General features: G+C 46.8%; 1 long non-coding RNA gene across 1 annotated transcript; it reads left to right on the top strand.

The window, feature by feature from the left end:
- Positions 1-1,741: 1,741 nt before the first annotated feature.
- On the top strand, positions 1,742-8,510 carry LOC141985435 (uncharacterized). The gene is made up of 4 exons (XR_012638940.1): positions 1,742-1,760; positions 3,857-3,909; positions 5,809-5,875; positions 6,648-8,510. It is a non-coding gene; the product is annotated as an uncharacterized LOC141985435 (long non-coding RNA).
- The last annotated feature ends 12,626 nt before the right edge of the window (positions 8,511-21,136 follow it).

Below are 21,136 nucleotides of genomic sequence, written 5' to 3' on the forward strand. Positions count from 1 at the left end.
GGGCATTGCTGGCACATGATGGCATATATCACATTGGTAGATGTGCAGGTGAACGAGCCTCTGATAGTGTGGCTGATGTGATTAGGCCCTATGATGGTATCCCCTGAATAGATATGTGGACACAGTAGGTGACTTCTGGGTACTCTTATGTCTCTGTCAATTTGTTTCTTCACTTCAGCAGGTGGGTATTGTAGTTGTAAGAATGCTTGATAGATCTTGTAGGTGTTTGTCTCTGTCTGAGGGGTTGGAGCAAATGCGGTTGTATTATATAGAGCTTGGCTGTAGACGATGGATCGTGTGGTGTGGTCTGGGTGAAAGCTGGAGGCATGTAGGTAGGAATAGCGGTCAGTAGGTTTCCGGTATAGGGTGGTGTTTATGTGACCATCGCTTATTAGCACTGTAGTGTCCAGGAAGTGGATCTCTTGTGTGGACTGGTCCAGGCTGAGGTTGATGGTGGGATGGAAATTGTTGAAATCATGGTGGAATTCCTCAAGGGCTTCTTTTCCATGGGTCCAGATGATGAAGATGTCATCAATGTAGCGCAAGTAGAGTAGGGGCATTTGGGGACAAGAGCTGAGGAAGCGTTGTTCTAAGTCAGCCATAAAAATGTTGGCATACTGTGAGGCCATGCGGGTACCCATAGTAGTGCCGCTGATTGAAGGTATACATTGTGACTTTGTCCTCACCCATAACTATTTCACGTTTGGGGACAAAGTTCAGCCACCAGGTTTGCCATGACATTATTGGGGATAGTGTTCCTGACGGCTTGTAGTCCATCTTTGTGTGGAATGTTGGTGTAGAGGGCTTCTACATCTATAGTGGCCAGGATGGTGTTTTCAGGAAGATCACTGATGGATTGTAGTTTCCTCAGGAAGTCAGTGGTGTCTCAAAGGTAGCTGGGAGTGCTGGTAGCGTAGGGCCTGAGGAGGGAGTCTACATAGCCAGACAATCCTGCTGTTAGGGTGCCAATGCCTGAGATGATGGGGCATCCAGGATTTCCAGGTTTATGGATCTTGGGTAGCAGATAGAATACCCCAGGTCGGGGTTCCAGGGGTGTGTCTGTGCAGATTTGTTCTTGTGCTTTTTCAGGGAGTTTCTTGACAAATGCTGTAGTTTCGTTTGGTAACCCTCAGTGGGATCAGAGGGTAATGGCTTGTAGAAAGTGGTGTTGGAGAGCTGCCTAGCAGCCTCTTGTTCATATTCCGACCTATTCATGATGACGACAGCACCTCCTTTGCCAGCCTTTTTGATTATGATGTCAGAGTTGTTTCTGAGGCTGCGGATTGAAGGGTTCATGTTTAGTTATTCCACCTGGAAACAGTCAGAGCACACCCTGGCTGTTTTGTAGAAGCAATGCACACATTGCTCTATCCAAGGACAAGGACTAGATATGAACCATGAGAAGTTGATTAAAAGACAGTGACCGTGGGAAGCTTCCTTAGCCTGGGCTCAAGGCCTGAGAACCAGGATTGTAGTAGATAAAAGTTGGTAAATAAGAATATTAATCAACGTCATACATTCCTTTGTGTCTTTTTGTGTTAGAAGTATGTAATGCGTAGGGGGGAGAAATATAATAAAAGGGGAAGGTGGAAAGCTGGGGGCAGCAGCCCATTTCAGCTGACCAGCCTGCTTGCTTGCAAAAAGCTGTGTTCTGTCTTGTCATTGAACTGCCACAGCTGGCGCCCAAACGTGGGGCCCTCAGCACTCACCTCGCCCGGCAAGGGTTTCAGACGCGTCACTCATCTGCTTCGTGGATCCCGGTGAGTATTTTTCGTTGTGGTAAGTATGGGAAGCTCCCTCTCTGCTTTGCAAGTGCAACACCGCAATGAGCTACAGTATTTGCTGCATAAGGCTCAGCATGACTGCCCCGCTCGAGCACTCACTCTCCTGCTACAGGAGGTGAGTGCCCAGTGCCCGTGGTACCCTGAAGCTGGAACCCTTAAGCTAGCGGACTGGGAGCGATTGGGCCAGACATTGCAGGAAGAGCCTCAGGCGCCCGTGCAGGCTTTACATGCCTGGCACCTCTGCCGCGACGCAATACAGCGTGTCGCCTTGGACAGGCCCTCCCTTGCGAGGCTGGTGATCTCGCCACGCCCATCCGCTCCTGCAGCTATTCCCCCTTTTACTGATGCAACACAGTGTGTCGCCTCAGAAAGACCCTCTCCCGCGCCAACAGAGGGGCTGCCGATCCCGCCACCCCCGTCCGCTCCTGCAACCATCCCTCCCCTTGCTTTGCCCCCAGTGCCTCTATTACCACCGCCTCCCTTGCCTTCCCCGCCGGAGCCGGTGTGTGATTACCGTCCTCTCGTGGGGCCCCATGCTCTGGGGCCCCCCAGGGGGTCGTCTGCATCTGCTCAGAGGCTTTCGCTGGTGCAACAAATGGTTCACGCAGCGAAGACTCGCTCAGATATCACAGCAGAAGAGCTGGCTGATCTGGTCTCAGTTTGTCCGGTGACCTGGCAGAATGATGACCAGGGCAACCCGGTTGGAACCTGGGTCAGTTTGCCTTACTCGGTGATCAGAGAGGTAAAGAAAGCAATTCGCGAGTTCGGCCTGACTAGCACGTATGTGCGTGGTCTCTTTGAAGGGCTAGGTAGTGGGTACTCCCTGATCCCTGAAGATTGGAAGGCCCTGTTGCGCATGATGCTGACACCCAGTCAGTATGTTATTTGGATTAGTGAGTATCGGCAGATGGCGGAACGCCAGGCCCAGGTTCATAGAGAGCAAGGTATCATTTCTGAGCACTTGGCAGGGGAGGGACAGTTTGCTACCGTTGAGATGCAGTCTCAACTCCCTCAGGCCCTCTTCCCCATTATTTCCACCTGCGCCCAGCATGCTTTCCGGAAGGTCCCGGATTCAGGCAAGCCTACTAAAAGCTTTGTCAGTATCCGTCAAGGTGCATCAGAGTCCTTTCTGGATTTTACCAACAGATTGCAGGAGGCTATCCTCCGACAGGTGGATAACACTGAGGTAGCTCAGGAGATCCTGTTAAAAATGGCAGTCGAAAACGCGAACGAGGATTGCCGCCGTGCTCTCCAGACGGCGCAAGCCTCTGGCATTTTAGAGCTGTCAGACATGCTGCGGGCGTGCCAAAACATCAGCACACAAGCCCATAAGGCTGGGGTTCTGGCTGCCGCCCTGAGAAAAACCGGGAAGGAGGGGAAGCGTTGTTACCGCTGTGGTAAGGAGGGTCACTTTCAGCGGGAGTGTCGCTCATCAACGGCACCCGCTCGACCCTCAAAGAAGTGCCCCAAGTGTCAGAAGGGTTATCACTGGGCTAATCAGTGTCGTAGCGGGTCGGGAAACCGCGCGACGGGTCCCCCCCGAACCCAGGGCCAAACGGGGGCGTTTCCCACTCAGACAACTGTTCTTCTGCCTTAAAATCCGTTGACTCTATGAGGGCGGCGACTGCCGGAAGTGCAGGGCTTGATTTGATCATGCAGGAGGACACTGATTTTCGGCTGCCAGGGGAGGTTTGCGCCATACCTACACAGGTGACGGGACCTCTCCCTGCCGGCTTTGTGGGTCTCGTTCTCCCTCGCTCACATGCTGGGAAACAGGGCTTTTTTGTCATCCCAGGGGTCATCGATGCCGATTACACCGGCGTTATTAAGGTTCAGGTGTGGACTCATCTTCCACAGTCACTCCCGCGTGGACGGTCAATTGCACAATTGATTTTTAGTCCCCTATCAGGTGCCAGCTGCTGAGGATCGAACTCGGGGCGCAGGCGGCTTTGGATCCACGTTGTCTCACTCGCCGTCTCACAGCATGTCCTCTCCACTTGTTGCTCTGACAATGTCAGTCCGCCCTTCGAAACCTCAGTTAACACTTCTCTTGAATAATGTTCCTTTTACAGGGCTGGTGGACACTGGAGCTGACGTTACGGTGATTCGTGATCTGGAGTGGCCGGTCAGTTGGCCTACGGTTCCTTCTAAAGAGTTGTGGGGGATCGGGGGTAGTAAACCCGGGTGCCAGAGTTTGTCTTGGGTCACAGTCTCTAAATCAGGAGACCGTGCCCTTGCTACTATCCGCCCTTTTGTGCTCCCTGTCCACCTCAATATTTGGGGCCGTGACTTACTTACAAAGCTGGACACCACCCTCGATATTAATATCTGATGGCCCAAAACCCTCCCTCACCCACCGTGCCCTCCGCATTACCCTTGGTATGGCAATCCTTAGAGCCTGTATGGATTGACCAGTGGCCCCTCCCTCTAAAAAAGCTACAAGCGCTTCATTCGCTTGTGCAGCAACATTTGCAGGCACAGCGCTTGGAGAGCTCTACTAGTCCCTGGAACACCCCGGTGTTCGTTATTAAGAAAAAATCTGGTGCATGGCGGCTGTTACATGATTTAAGGGAAATAAATAAACGCATCCAACCTATGGGCCCCTTGCAGTTTGGCTTACCAAATCCAAATTTAATTCCTCAAACTGATCAGCTTTGTGTCTTAGATTTAAAACATTGTTTTTTCACCATCCCCCTTTGCCCACAAGATCGCGAAAAATTCGCGTTCACGGTGCCACAATATAATAATCAGCAACCCTTTCAAAGGTATCAGTGGAAGGTCTTGCCCCAGGGAATGCTAAATAGTCCAACCTTGTTTCAGCTCTTTGTGGATCGGGCCCTCGCCCCTTTTCGTGCCCGGTATCCTACGCTAAAGGTCTACCATTATATGGATGACATTTTGCTTAGTGGTCCCCAGGTCACGACACAACAGCTTGAATCTTTGTCTCAGATTCTCGGACACAATGGCCTGTTAGTGGCACCTGAAAAAATCCAACGCTCTTATCCCTACCATTACCTCGGGCATAAGGTTTTACAAACATATGCCGCTCCGGTTCGTCCAGAATTAATTCTACTCAACCCCTAACCCTTGTTAAATTACAACAGATTTTGGGTCATTTAAATTGGATTCGGCCCTACTTTCGTCTCCCCACCTCAATGCTGCAGCCGTTGTTCGAGCTCCTACGTGGAGCCCGGGCACCGGGTGCAGTTATTGCCATCACTGAGGAGCACATTGCCTGCATTCGACAGCTCAATGCAGCATTGAGTCAGCAGTTTGTGGACAGACTCCCTGCGGTCCGTCCCCTACGGTTGGTTCTTCTTGCCACCCCTCATACGCCCACTGCGGCTCTGTTTGTACCCCATACGGACACGGCCGTCTCTATCATAGAGTGGCTATATTTGTCATCCACTCCTCCTTGGAACATTTGTCCTTATTTAGATGCCCTGTCCGATCTTGTTCGTAAAGCCCGCCACCGTGCAGTGCAACTCACTGGCACTGATTTAGTTGCCATTGTGTTCCTCTTGTCCCGAAGTGAATTTGATTCTTTGTGCCACACCTCTTTAGCCTGGCAGGTTGCTCTTTGTGATTATGTGGGAGAGATTTCTTATAATCCCCCAAAAGATCCTCGGTTGGTAATTACCCAAAAGGTACCCCTAATTGTCCATCGTCTTAGCCGCTCTCAACCCATTGTTTCCGCTGTCACTCTTTTTACTGATGGCTCTCCACGTCGAGGTGTAGTCACCTATCAATTGGGTGACCCCCCTCGTTGGCATTCTCGTTTTACGCTGCCTCAGCGTTCCGCGCAGCGCTCAGAACTGGCTGCTGTTATTTTGGCCTTTCAACTTTTTGCTGATTGTCCCTTTAATTTAATTGTGGACACCCATTATGTTTATCAGGTAATTGATAATTTACCCCTAGCCCTCATTACCCCTCAGGTTGATGCGGACCTCCTTCGCCTGTTTTTGTCTTTGCAGTATCTTATCGCCACTCGTAATTAACCTTACTTTGTTGCTCATATTCGCAGTCATACCCCTCTGCCTGGGCCACTCACTGAGGGCAATGCGCGCGCCGATCGCGCGTTACGAGGTCAGGTAAATTCCCTTTTTTCTGACCCCATTGAAAGCCATGCCTTTTTTCATCAGTCTGCCTCTGTTTTGGCCCGGCAGTTTCACATTCCTGCTGATCATGCACGTTCCATTGTTCGTTCCTGCCCCTACTGTGCCGCTGCTGCCCCTACTTTTTCTTATGCCGTTAACCCCAGAGGTACCGCAGCGAATCAGCTGTGGCAAATGGATGTTACTCAAGTGCCACAATTCCGCCCCTATTCGTTTTTACATGTTTCCGTTGATACTTATTCGGGGTTCCTTTGGGCAACCCCACAGCGTGGGGAAGCCACTGCCAAAGTTATTCACCATTTGCTGGCCTGTTTTTCTGTTATGGGTCGCCCAAGCCAAATTAAAACGGATAATGCCCCAGCCTATTGCTCCACAGCCCTCTCCACCTTTTGTGCCCGATGGGACGTCCGTCTTAAACACGGGATCCCTTATAATTCCACGGGCCAAGCCATTGTTGAATGTGCCAATCGCACGCTAAAAATTTGGCTTGACAAACAATTAAAACAAGGGGAGCTGCGTCTCCGAACTTTAGGAGACATTCAACAACAAATGCATATCCTTTTGTTCACTTTAAATAATTTACCGCTGAACGCAGATCAGCAGACCCCCGCGGATCGGCATTTTCACAAATCTGAGGTGCTGGAAAGACCGCGTGTCTTTTATCGTCAACTGCCCGATCCGCAATGGTTGGGCCCAGTACCTCTAATCACTTGGGGTTGGGGATATGCTGCTGTGTCTCTCCCTGCAGGACCGTTGTGGGTTCCAGCCCGGTGTGTGCGACCGGCACTGAAACAGCATGGCATGGCACCAGGGGCTGTCGAACCCCATACCGGAGTTTCAACTGACCTTGGAGGAGACCGCGGCGCCTCCCGGGTCGACAACGGCGGGACGGAAACGGAGGAGGCGTAGCGTCCCAAGCCGGCCCGTGACATGGGGAGCAGTAAAAGCATTGGTCGCCGCGGCTCAACGAAGACTGGCAGCAGATCAGCAGCCTGAGACTCCTGAGACTTTGTTTGTGGCGATTCTCGCCCAAATCACTGCTAATTCTGTTTTGATTGTATGCCTTTTGTGCCTACTATTTCCTGTAGGGGTTGGCTCGGGAGTGCTTCCCCCGTTACGAGCCCGAATGACATATAACATATGGGAAAGATTGGCTTCAATAGCAAATGTTACCCACTTTTGTTTATCTAATTCTGTAGCAGCCGGAGATTTGTTAGGTACATGCCTTATTCCAGTATGTCATCACCCTGAGGAGATAGGGAATGAGACGATGCTCGCTGCTTATGCGAATCTCTCTTCCCAGTACTCTGGCATGGCTAATTGGGGCCCGACCAACTATACTCTGCCTCACACGGCTATATCCCTCCACACACCGTACCCGGCCGGGGCCAACAATGTCACCTGTGCGCGTGTGGTTAACTGCACTAGTACAAAGGTGCCCATGGGCTGTCAGCAAATTTCTCAACCCCTTTTAAATTGTTCCCGCGCTGTGAATGTTTCATACAATTATGGCCATATCATCCTACCATCAGGGTGGTTTTTTACCTGTGGCTCATGCACTTTTAGTTATATTCCCGCAAATTTAAGTGATGGCACCCTTTGCTGTCTTAGTAGAATGACGCTTATATTGCCTTTTGCCAGTCAAAAGCGCAGTAGAAGAAGTGTACCCCTTTCAGATGATTGTGTTGCAGATGTTGAGCTTTTTAGTCGTGCTGAGTATACTGCCTTAGCGGCCTCTATTGTTGGGGTCCCCGCGCTTGCTACTTATACAGCCAGAACCCTAAATGCCCTGGCGTGCTTTGCAGCGAAGGCAATTAATACAACATCCCAGGCAATTGCCCTACTTAACACAGAGCAACACGAATTAAGGGATGCAATTTTGGATAACAGAGCAGCCATTGATTTTCTGCTCTTGAAACATCACCTAGGCTGTTCCACGTTTCGGCATATGTGTTGTTTTAATTTAACTGATAATAGCCGTACCATAGAAACTAGACTGGCCAAATTGGCCAATCTTACGGCACACATACATCAAGATTTGGGGTTTGAGGGCTTTTGGAATTGGCTCACAGGTTGGCTGCCCTCTCTAGAATGGCTGCGACAACTTTTCGGTTATGTGTGTTTGTGATCATTGGGCTTACTTTTTGCTGTTGCTGTGTACAACGTATTCCCTCTTTGCTAAGACTTTGTAGAGATTTGCCCTGGCAGGCTCCCCGAGTTATGTCCTTGTCTGTTTGGGAGTTACATTACTTGCAAAAGCAAATTGACGGCTACCATGAGATGGCCGAGTATATTTAACAAAAAACGGGGGGATGAAGGGTTCATGTTTAGTTATTCCACCTGGAAACAGTCAGAGCACACCCTGGCTGTTTTGTAGAAGCAATGCACACATTGCTCTATCCAAGGACAAGGACTAGATATGAACCATGAGAAGTTGATTAAAAGACAGTGACCGTGGGAAGCTTCCTTAGCCTGGGCTCAAGGCCTGAGAACCAGGACTGTAGTAGATAAAAGTTGGTAAATAAGAATATTAATCAACGTCATACATTCCTTTGTTGTGTCTTTTTGTGTTAGAAGTATGTAATGCGTAGGGGGGGAGAAATATAATAAAAGGGGAAGGTGGAAAGCTGGGGGCAGCAGCCCATTTCAGCTGACCAGCCTGCTTGCTTGCAAAAAGCTGTGTTCTGTCTTGTCATTGAATCGCCACAGCGGATGGCATTGTGTTCTGCATGGCTGAGGTTATGGGGCAAGTGATGCTGCTTTTCCACAATTTTAGCCCGTGCACGTAGGCGGAAGCACTCTATGTAGAAGTCCAGTCTGTTGTTTCGACCTTCAGGAGGAGTCCACCTAGAATCCTTCTTTTTGTAGTGTTGGTAGGAAGGTCTCCGTGGATTAGTATGTTGTTCAGAGGTGTGTTGGAAATATTCCTTGAGTTGGAGACATCGAAAATAGGATTCTAGGTCACCACAGAACTGTATCATGTTTGTGGGGGTGGAGGGGCAGAAGGAGAGGCCCCGAGATAGGACAGATTCTTCTGCTGGGTTAAGAGTATAGTTGGATAGATTGACAATATTGCTGGTGGGTTGAGGGAACCATTGCTGTGGCCTCTTGTGGCATGTAGTAGTTTAGACAGTTTAGTGTCCTTATTCTTTTGTAGAGAAGCAAAGTGTGTGTTGTAAATGGCTTGTCTAGTTTTTGTAAAGTCCAGCCACGAGGAAGTTTGTGTGGAAGGTTGGTTTTTTATGAGAGTATCCAGTTTTGAGAGCTCATTCTTAATCTTTCCCTGTTTGCTGTAGAGGATGTTGATCAGGTGGTTCCGCAGTTTCTTTGAGAGCGTGTGGCACAAGCTGTCACCATGGTCTGTGTGGTATGTAGATTGTAATGGATTTTTTACCTTCAGTCCTTTTGGTATGATGTCCATCTGTTTGCATTTGGAAAGGAAGATGATGTCTGTTTGTATCTGTACAAGTTTTTTCATGAAGTCGATAGATTTCCACTCACATCAGCCACACTATCAGAGGCTTATTCACCTGGACATCTACCAATGTGATATATGCCATCATGTGCCAGCAATGCCTCTCTGCCATGTACATTGGCCAAACTGGACAGTCTCTATGTAAAAGAATAAATGGACACAAATCAGATGTCAAGAATCATAACATTCATAAACCAGTCAGAGAACACTTCAATCTCTCTGATCACTCGATTACAGACCTAAGTCGCAATATTACAACAAAAAGACTTCAAAACAGACTCCAAGGAGAGACTGCTGAATTGGAATTAATTTGCAGACTTGATACAATTAACTTAGGCTTGAATAGAGACTGGGAGTGGATGGGTCATTACACAAAGTAAAACTATTTCCCCATGTTTATTCCCCCCCTTACTCCCCACTGTTCCTCAGACATTCCTGTTAACTGCTGGAAATGGCCCACCTCAATTATCACTACAAAAGGTTTTCTTCCCTCCCACCCCGGCTCTCCTGCTGGTAATAGCTCATCTTAAGTGATCACTCTCCTTACAGTGTGTATGATAACACCCATTTTTTCATGTTCTGTGTGTATATAAATCTCCTCACTCTATTTTCCACTGAATGCATATGATGAAGTGAGCTGTAGCTCACGAAAGCTTATGCTCAGATAAATTGGTTAGTCTCTAAGGTGCCACAAGTACTCCTTTTCTTAAATAATCATGTTACAATAAGTTAGGATTGGTTAGTTAAATTTCAGTAAAATGATTGGTTAAGGTATAGCTAAGCAGAACTCAAGTTTTACTATACAGTCAATACAGGAAGAGGGTGGGTGTGTGGGTGGGGGAAATGGGAACAGGGAATGGGGGTGGGGAAATTGGAATCATGTTTTGCTAAAGGGGGGAAATGGGAACAGGGGCACAGGTAAGCCTCTGTGGTGTCAGAGCTGGGAAGGGGGACACTAAGGAAGGAAACTGGAATCATGCTTGCTGGAAGTTCACCCCAATAAACATAGAATTGTTTGCACCTTTGGACTTCAGGTATTGTTGCTCTCTGTTCATGTGAGAAGGACCAGGGAAGTAAGTGGGTGAAGGAATAAGACCCCTAACAATTATGTTCTGCGCATGGTGATCAGTCATATGCAGGACATTAACAGCAATCTTAAACTCTAAACTTGATACATAGTAACAGACATACGCAGCACTGACACCCATCTTAATTATCCCAAATATACACACTCATTAATCCTATTTCTATTCTATATCCTGCCATATAACTAGCATGCTTACTCTCCATAGGCTTCTCTCCCTCCCTCTGTCTAAGGCTTTTCTGTTCTGTCACTGGTACTGCAGCTGCTGTGGCGACTGCTTCTTCTTTCAGGTCTTTTTCTTTGGTGTTCTTTGCTCTTTTAGGTTTCTTTCTTTCTTCTGATCTGATCTTCTCCTGGCTCCCTATCTTGACTGAGTTTTGCCTGCTGAATGCCTGTCTTTCATTCAGTTTTATCAGCCACTAGATCCTTTCTGATTGGCTTCTTTCCCAATCCTGACATTAGCATCCTCTATCCTCCAATCATCTTTAAACCCTCTCTAATTGGTCCATACTTATAGTCCGATCGCAACTGCTAAATCTGGCTGTCAATCAAAGCTGTTTTACATAATGTCGAGGACTCGAACCCCAGACGGCACGGTTTGTTGTCTGACCGCAGAGAGACAGGCAACACCGGCAAGGTCCAAACACAAGCTCTTTATTGAGGAGTGTACACACCAATAGAGAGCAGCCCGACTCCAAGGAGAACCAGCTGCCTCTTAGGTAAAACTAGTAGGTTTTTATAGACAGTTCTGTGGCATCACAGATTATTCATTAAGCAGCTCACCCTGCCCCCCATGTTAGTTAAAGTTCTCTTTCTCTATTATGCATGCATACCTATTCCCCTATTGTATATAGCTTTTAGCAAGTCGTAATGCCTCACCAAACTTTCTTATCAGTATGGTTGTCAAACAGGAGATTAGGAGTTAAGAACAGACATTGAAAAGAAACAGGGAGTGGAGACAGTGTGTCTCCTTATCTAAACAAACCATTCTCAGAACATCTGGTATAGGAATGTAGGTCTCCCCTTATCTCACTCCCTGCAACTTGAACAAGTATTCTTTCATTCTACTTATCTCGTTCAGGGACTTTCCCAGCAATCTTTATTGGCCTGACTTTGGTTCAGTTGGCGTAACTACTTCATGTTTAATTATTCTCACCTAACAATAACAAGGCTTAGTATTATGGTCTGTTTACTATTATGGTCTGGTGACCTTCCCCTAGCTTTGGACTGAGCATGTCTGACTGACCCCTCCTTGCAGTGTTGGAGTGATCCCTGCTGCTGCTGAGGGGGAGTGTTGGCGGGGCTGGCAGGCTCCCTGCCTGGCTCTATGCAGCTCCCCCGAAGCGGTGACATGTCCCTCATCTCCTAGGTGGAGGCGCGACCAGGGGACTCCACGTACTGCTCCCACCCCAAGTGCCAGGTCCGCAGCTCCCATTGGCCAGGAACTGTGGCCAATGGGAGCTGCAGGAGCAGTGCCTGCAGGCTGAGGCAGTGCACAGAGCCACCTGACTGCACCTCCACCTAGGAGATGAGGGAGGGACATGTCGCTGCATCTGGGGAGCCCCGCCGAGGTAAGCACTGCCCAGAGCCCTCACCCCCTCCTGTGCCCCAACCCTGAGCCCCCTCCCACACCCAAACTCCTGCTGATGCTGAGTGGGGGGTGTGGTGGCCCAAGACTGCCCCTGCAGCGGTCGGTGTAGCTGGCCCAGAGGTCAGCCACACCGGCCGCTGCAGAAGTCACAGAGGTTCTGGAATGTCACAGAATCCATGACCTCTGTGACAGACCTCTGTGCCTTCAGTATGAATAATCAGTTAAGTAGTTTTCTTTAACTTCTTTAAGGTTTGTTTTATACCCTATTTCTTTTACACCATTATCCCTCAAACAAACAACATTGCCCTTGCAGAAGCTACTGCCTTTAGCTGCCAAACCACTTATCTAGCTGTCCAAGTTGCCAGTCCTTTTGTCTCTCTTCACCACCTCTCAGGAATTCTGAAACCCATTACCAATTTGCATAGACCTGATTCTAGATAGGAACTGACCTTCTGGATGATACCAGTGCTCCATCTAATCCAGTATCCTGTCTCTGACAGTGACCAGTGCTAGAGGCTTGTAGTGGGACAGCTGCCCCACTCCTGAAGAACAGGGGTTAAAAGCAGCCCTGGAGAGGGCTGCGGCTGTGAAAGGCTAGGCTGATTGGGGAAGCAGCCACAGCTGTGGCCAGCTCAATCTGGGCCCAGTTGGCCCTTATAAGAGGGCTCTGGTCCAGAAGCTGAAGGAGTCTCCCTCCAGCCCTGGAGGGAGAGGGAGAGGGAGAGGGAGAGGGAGAGGGAGAGGGAGAGGGAGAGGGAGAGGGAGAGGGAGAGGGAGAGGGAGAGGGAGAGGGAGAGGGAGAGGGAGAGCTGCAGGCCTTGTTAAGGGCCCAAAAGGTACTGGGGCTGCAGAGGGACAGCCTGAGGATAGGCAAAGGCAGCAGGTCCTAACTCCTTGCCAATGATGAGTGGCCATTAGAGACTGCAGTCTGCCCCAGTGACTGGGGGCTAGATGATGACTGGCAGTAGCCACTGAGGCAAGGTGGGGATAGAGGGTTGGGGGTTCCCATGGGAGGGAAGACCCAGACAGTGGGTTACTGCTGGGGGCAGAACCCTGAGGTAAAGGGCAAGGGGGACATGGGGGGGCCTGATGCAAGCAAGACATCAGCCAGCAGAGGGCACTCTGGAGCTGGAAAGAACTAATTCTCAGGACAACCAGCAGCAGGTGCTGCACCGGTGAGTCGTCGCTCTGCTACACGGCTACAGAAGAAGGTGCAAGAAACTTCATCACCACCATGAAATAACCTGTCCATAAGGGAAGTTTTTTCCTTGCCTTGGTCAATTAGTGGTTGATCTATGACCTGTAGTACAAAGGCTTATTATCTGTTATAAATGTTTATCCTAATATAAATCTGGATTTTTTTATCCAGAAAAATGTCCAACCTTAGCTAGGAGCGTATGTGTAAAATTACATATCTGAAGAAGGTATATGTGTACCTCTATGTGTAATATAGGTGTGTGCATCTCTATATACGTAATATTATCTTTTCTGTTTTCAAAAGTTAGCCTGCATAATGAAGTACATATTCAGACTTCCAGAGTAACATGCTTTCTTACCATTTCTCCTTTTAGAGCTGTTTGGCCTCAGACCAAATGTGATTTATTTTGATAAAAGCATGAGAAAAATTCTTTGTTTGAATTAGCTGAGAAAGAAAAACATGCCTTTTCTCATCTTAATCAATTCATATATCACTTTTAAAAAATATGTTTTGGGCTCTCTACTAACCCCAAAACAGCTGAATAAGTCTTCTGTTGGAACAGTCTCCTAGTTCAGGTCCCAGTCCTCTAAACTGCTCTATCAGGTAGATCCTTGCACTCAATGCAGAGCCCCACTGATGTCAGTGAGGAAACATGTGTGTACAGGGACCTGCCTGCATGGAGTAGCTTGCAGGATTGGGGCATATTACTGGATAATAAAAGTTTAAAAGAGATGTGTGTTTTTTTTTTTTTTTAATTGTCACTGGACCTCAGGGAGCTCTGCATCATGGAAAACCACATCCTTTAAGCTCCAGAGCCATCCCCTAATATCCATTTCCATCCAGGGCTTCTGACCAACCCTCCCTCAATAAAGGAACAGGTACCCCAAAATCTGTGGAATGTCAGAAGGCAAAAATTTGCCTACAGGGAGTGCTACAAGTAGCTGAAAAACAAGGAGAACAGGGGCCCCACACCATCTGAATAAGATGGTTGCTGCTCAGGGCACTGTGTCTATGATGGCTGTGCTGCAGAAAGTTGCTGCAGATACAGTAAATATTAACGCCACAATACCTGAAGAAGAGCTCTGTGTAAAGTTTGAAAACCTGTTTCTCTCACCAACAGAGGTTGGTGCAATAGAAGAAACTACTACCTCTCCCACTTTGTCTCCACAATACATTTGACTGTTACCCCAATTAAACTCCTCTTTGCTAGTGCTAACAGGACAGGTGAATGATGCAGAAGAGAATATCATTGGTGGAAAATCAGGTACTCGGACTTTCTGCCCAGGTGCAAAGAAGCCTTACAGACTTATCTACTCTTAAAGCTAAGGTGGCAGACCTGTAGGGAAGGTCTCACCACAATAATTTGAGACTTATTATTGTACGTGAAGGAGCACAGAGAAAGGCAACTCCTTAGAATTTGTTCTCCAGCTCCTTTCAGAAGTTCTCTGCCTGCTAGATCATTTTAAATTTGATTTAGAGAGCACATCAATCTCTGGCTCCTAAGTGAGCCTCAAATGCCAAACCATGTGCACTGATTTGTCAAATTTAATGTAAAAGAAAAAATAATGCAGCTAGCTTGTGGGGAAAAAAAAAGAAAAGAAAACAAGATGATGTTTTGAGAGTTTGCAAAAGATGTGGTTAAAGAGAGATCAGCTTTTAGAAGAGCAAGCGAATTTGCCAAGCAGCAGAAACTGAAATATTGTATGTTTCCAGCTCAGTCTCATGTCAGTGTTGGTGAGGAAATGCATCCGCTTGAAAAGCCACAAGAATCACATCATTTTTTAAATAGCCAGCAGTGAATTAAGTTCCTGTTCTGTTTTATATCAAGTTTACTTCCCAGTTATGTCTGCCCTACTTGCATTTATGGACTTATCCAATTACTGTGACGAAGGGCAGGTCCACACTTAAAGCGTGGCATCGACGCAGCTGCTGCTGTAGTGCTTAAATGAAGATGCTCCTGTGCTGATGGGAGGGCTTCTCCCATTGGCATAGTTAATTCACTTCTGCGAGAGGCTGTCCCACCAACATAGCGCTGTCTACACCGGGGATTAGGTCGTTATAACTACGTCGCTCAGGGTTGTGGATTTTTCACATTCCTGAGTGATGTAGTTCTACCACTAAGTCTGTAGTGTAGACCTGGCCTAATTACTTGTCTGTGTTATCTCTTCTGCTCCAGGCTTATGCTTTATTGACTTTTGGGACACGTATATCAATTCTCTTCAAACAGCTGGATGTGAAGCACCCTAGCAGGGAAGCTAAGGGAACACCTCATCCCAAATGCCAGTGAACTGACTATGGAAAGGATTTATTTAAATTTTGTATTAGCAATATTAAGTGCTATTGTGCATGTATGTGTTGGGAAATTAATGAAACATTTGACAACATCCCTAAATCAGCATGAACGGTTTGTGATTATACAAGGCCTGTGTGTTAGCTCTGCAAAGGAATAGACCGGGGCAAGGACAGCTCCCTGTTGCTCTGTAGAAATGTGAGATCTTTAATACCACTCTTTAAAATTGGTGCCGGGGGAGACCCTGCTGTGTCACTGTGCCTTATTGCTGGGGATTTTCAAAGCCCGGCAGCCTGACCTTCCATGTGCTAGAAATGCAAGAGAAGGTTCTTCTCCCTTCAAGGCATCATGGAAAGCTGCACGGGAGCTGAGCAATGTAGTTTTACACCCTATAGTCCAACAGAGCAGAGGAGGTGACCAAGGGTTGCTGATTTACATGCAGTGATTTCTGGCCTCCCTATCACCTCCTACTTCCTCCCTCTCACTCTGCTCCTGTTTGCCCCTTTTTTTCCATGTCCCCTACCTTGCTCTCCCTGCATGCCCTCCTTTTGTTTCTCTACTTCCCCAGTCTCATTCCACATCCCCACTTGCTCTGGAAACTCCCCTCAACTACTTCAGCCCCTTCCCCCTCCCCCCCCCCCCCAACACCTTCTATAAGCTCAAACACTAAGTGCATGAACATGAAGTTAATATAGAAGTGTCACTTGTTCAATTGGATTGTGTGTTTGGTGCAGTAATTTACAGTGTGTGGGAGCAGTTAAATTTCTCCCCCTTGTTAGCTGTATGGTTATTTAGTACAGGGAAGGGAAACTGAATATTTGGTTGTACACTAAAAGAGGGAGGGGGCATGAGATTCTGGGCAAATAATCCCCACAACATACAATGTCTCACTTAGTGCACCAAGCTGTATTACCAGTACTCTGGTGTTTGGTTTGGCAAACTGAAAAGATTACAAATTAGGGGATAATAAATACACAGGCATATCCTTGAGATAACAGGTTAAGAAATATTACATTTGTGGAATGTGTGCTCCCTTTCTATCTCCTTAAAATGTAGCTACTACTTTGTGGTATGGGAAAAGTAGGATGCCTGTTAAAATACAGGAAATAGTAATAAAAATTTAAACAATGGATTTTGGCAGAGCTCCCTGCCTGGTTGGTATGTCTGCACGGCCCAGGACCTCAAGAACTTATGCACTGGTTTAGTTTTGTCTACAGTGTTAAGTGTTTGATAATTGTTGCCTTTTCATTGTGGTCTATTATGCTTGGTATTAAGTTGTTACATATATGGTTATGTGTTTTTATGTTTTTGTTTTAACTTGTCTTTTTTGTGCTCTTCCCTCCCCCTTTCCAGAGCCCTCTTCTCCCTGTTCCCTGGAATTCAAAGACTTTCCCTTCCCAAGCAATAGTCTTCCTTTGCAGGTTCCTTCCGTTACCTGCCTGGTTCAAGATATTCAATTCCGGAGTCTTTAAGTATTTAAACAATAGCTTTTTATTTTAGAAATGAAATAATAAACACTGGTCAGGCAGAGTCACGATGGGGCAACCTTGCTAGCACATAACTCACAGCCAGATGATGCCAAAGAAGAACTGGTAACAGTTTACAGAATATATATTAACAATTGACCAATCAATACAGAGCATGAGGGAGTTATTTTTAGGTAATCAGATTAACAAATCAGGAACTGTTGCTGGGTAAGCCAGTAACTGTTGCTGGGCAGAGTAAGAACTCTTAGACTATAAGAAGGGCTGTACTGGGTCAGACTAAAGGTTCATCTAGCCCAGTATCCTGTCTTCTGACAGTGACCAATGTCAGGTGCCCCAGAGGGAATGAACAGAACAGGTAATCAAGTGATCCATCCCCTGTCGCCCATTCCCAGCTTCTGGCCAACAGAGTCTAGGGACACAATCCCTTCCCATCCTAGCTAATAGCCATTGGTGGACCTATCCTCCATGAACTTATCTAGTTCTTTTTTGAACCCAGTTGTAGTCTTGGCCTTCACAACATCCTCTGGCAATGAGTTCCACAGGTTGACTGTGCATTTTGTGAAGAAATACTTCCTTTTGCTTGTTTTAAACCTGCTACCTATTAATTTCATTTGGTGACTCCTAGTTCTTGTGTTACAAGGTGTAAATAACACTATCTTATTTACTTTCTCCACACCATCATGATTTTATAGACCTGTTATATCCCCCCCGAGTTGTCTCTTTTCCAAGCTGAAAAGTCCCAGTCTTATTAATCTGTCCTCATATGAAAGCTATTCCATACCCCTCATCATTTTTGTTGCCCTGTTCTGAGCCTTAGTATTCAAGATGTGGGCATACCATGGATTTATATAAAGGCAATATGATATTTTCGTCTTATCTATCCCTTTCCTAATGATTCCCAATATTCTGTTTACTTCTTTGACTGCCACTGCACATTAAGTAGATGTTTTCGGAGAACTGTCCACAATGACTCCAAGATCTCTTTCTTGAGTGGTAACAGCTAATTTAGACCCCATTATTTTATATGTATAGTTGGGATTATGTTTCCCAACGTGCATTATTTTGCATTTATCAACACTGAATTTCATCTGCCGTTTAGTTGCCAATCACCCAGTTTTGTGAGATCCCTTTGTAACTCTTCGCAGTCTGGTTTGGACTTAACCATTGTGAGTAATTTTGTACCATCTGCAAATTTTGCCACCTCACTGTTTACCCCTTTTTCCAGGAATGTAGCCTCTGTCTCTTCTTACCCCCTCTTCCCGGGGTTGGTCTCAGGGAATCAGTTGCCTAACTGTAGTGGGGACCCAGGGAGAAGAACCTTTCTTCCTTGTTTACCTGCCTTCTTAATGCTGCCATTTGAGCTGGTAATGCCCCTTGTATCTCCCAGAGGTTTTTGAGCAAATCAGGAGATCACAGGTTTTTTACCCCAACTATATCATCGAATCCTGGTTGAGTGTGGTTAGCCCTAACCTTTGGTTGCCTTTTGCACCCCTTGCCCTAAAAAATACCTGTCCTGAGACCTCAAGACTTCCCTTCACAAGCAGGCTAGAGCAGATACTAGGAACAGTCATAAAGGTCATGTCTAATGAATGAGTTTGGACAGACCAAAATTATATTTATGCTGACTGGGCTGGCTTTTGACCTAGCTTTTGTTTGGCATGTTGCTTTTGTGACTTGTTTTTATGAGATCTTGCTTAAGTAATGTTTATAAGCTGCTGTTTGAGACCAGGGTGATACGTTCTGACCACAGAATGCGGGCAAGAAGACAGGAAATAATGCAAAAAGCTCATTCAGGAAAGATAAGGAAGTCCCTATATCAAGTAAATGGTAAAATGACTTGATCAAATATATGCATCATATGAGCAGTGCACAACAACATGAAAAAGTGTGGACCGCAAAAGCTATGCAAACTGAAGCTTGTGCATGCATATTGTATTATATGTCTTATGGAATTCATACTTAGGACCCGACCAAATGCACGGTTCATTTTGGTCAATTTCATGGTCATAGGATTTAAAAAATCATAAATTTCATGATTTCAGCTATTTAAATCTGAAATTTCAGGTGTTGTAATTGTCCTGACCCAAAAAGGAGTTGTGGGGGAGGGGGGTCGCAAGGTTATTGTGGGTGGTGGGGTTGCGGTACTGCTACCCTTACTTCTGCACTGCGACTGGTAGTGGTGCTGCCTTCAGAGCTGGGCAGCTGGAGAGCGGTGGCTGCTGGCTGGGATCCCAGTTCTGAAGGCAGAGCTGCCGCCAACAGCAGTGCAGAAGTAAGGATGGCATGGTGTGGTATTGCCACTCTCACTTCTGAGCTGCTGCCTGCAAAGCTGGGCCCTCAATCAGCAGCTGACACTCTCCGCCACCCAGCTCTGAAGCCAGCAGTGCAGAAGTAAGGGTGGCATAGTATGGCATTGCCACCCTTACTTCTGTGCTGCTGCTGGTGGGGCACTGCCTTCAGATCTGGGCACCGGCCAACACCCACCACTCTCCAGCCTCCCAGCTTTGAAGGCAGCACAGAAGTAAGGGTGTCAATACCACAATCCTTCCTAAAATAACCTTGCGACCCGCCCTGCCCTGCAACTCCCTTTTGGGTCAGGACACACAATTTGTGAAATCTGTATAGTATAGGGTAAAAGCACATAGAAGACCAGATTTTACAGGCAGAGACCACATTTCATGGTCTGTGACACATTTTTCATGGCCATGAATTTGGTAGGGCCCTAATAATACTTAACGTTGATTGGCAGGTAACTAATGAATATGTAGTTTGGATGTCTATGCTTTTGTTAGAATGTAAGGGTGTAGCTGGAGTACTATAGGAGAAAGTCATCATGACTCCCCTACCTCCCAAGAGAAGGTAACTATCCCTATATTTTTCTATATGTTTCATTTCTTTCTTCAGTATTCATGCGAAGGTATGCCCCTGGTTCAAATAAATGTTTGAATTAATCAACTCAAGTGTCTCAAACCAAGTGTGGGGGGTTCTCACCCCACCCTGGGGAACAACCTGAGATGGCTACTTACCTAGGTTAACTGTCAGTGGGTCACAGATTGCTTCTCAGACCTTTAAGACCTAGCCACTTCCATGGACATGACTGATAACAACGTTGTCTCTTACTGATGCCCACACTCCCTTAATGTTACTTAGGCATTGCAAAGCTCAGCCTCCCTTACAACTTTTAGCCCAGCAATTGGGGCACTCACCCGGGACATGGCGCTGTCTGATGAAGGGAAGGGATTTAAACAGGGAGTCCCCACTTCCCAGGTGAGTGCCCTGATCACTGGGCTATGGGATATGCTATTGGGAGTTTCTCTCTTGTTGATGCTATTCCACTTAATTAAATAATTGAAACATTAAATAATTAGGTCAGAGCCTGAGAATCACACTCTAGTTCTTGAAGCCCAGACTTTGGTGCCGAACTCCATGAAAGGAGATAGGCTTAGGACATACCCCTCTCAGTGGCATCTTCTATTGGCCTCCTTAGGTGGCTTCCCACCTAGCTTGCTGGTTTTTATGGATCTCATTCTAAGGCACCACTGTCTCCCCATGCATTAAATATCAGGATGGCCCCTGGACCAGAGAAGTGGAGTCACTGACCACTATAAAAGATGTGAACCATACAGAGTAGGGTTAGAGAATAGAGGACGACTCAGGAACAAGATGGGTCAAGTGCCATCATACCATTGATGAAATAATTTCTTCAACATGGACAGGCCATCTGGCAGCAAAAGAAGTACAAATCTCTGCCACTTCAGGCTTGGCTTAACCAGATGGATAAACAGTTGAGCACTCCCAAATGATTATCTCCCACAGTGAAAAAGCTGCAAGTTCCATCCTATGATTGATAAAGATACCAGTAATATCACCTGAATTCTACAACTAAGACCAATCCTATGATTTACAGAGTTTAAGGAGAAGGTATGAAAATCCTTCTGCATAGTGATTCAGGGACTCTCAAATCACTCCAATGCCCCACTAATGTGAGTGGCTGTCCATATGTGTCTGTTTGTCGCAAACCATTCCCCAAAGTAGACCTCTAAATCCCTATTATGTAACTAGTAAGAGATCTCTGCATTAAACCAGTGCAATTTTGAAGCAGCTATAAGTGT

Source organism: Natator depressus, chromosome 1 (genome assembly GCF_965152275.1).
Source record: "Natator depressus isolate rNatDep1 chromosome 1, rNatDep2.hap1, whole genome shotgun sequence".
Lineage (NCBI taxonomy): Eukaryota > Metazoa > Chordata > Testudines > Cheloniidae > Natator > Natator depressus.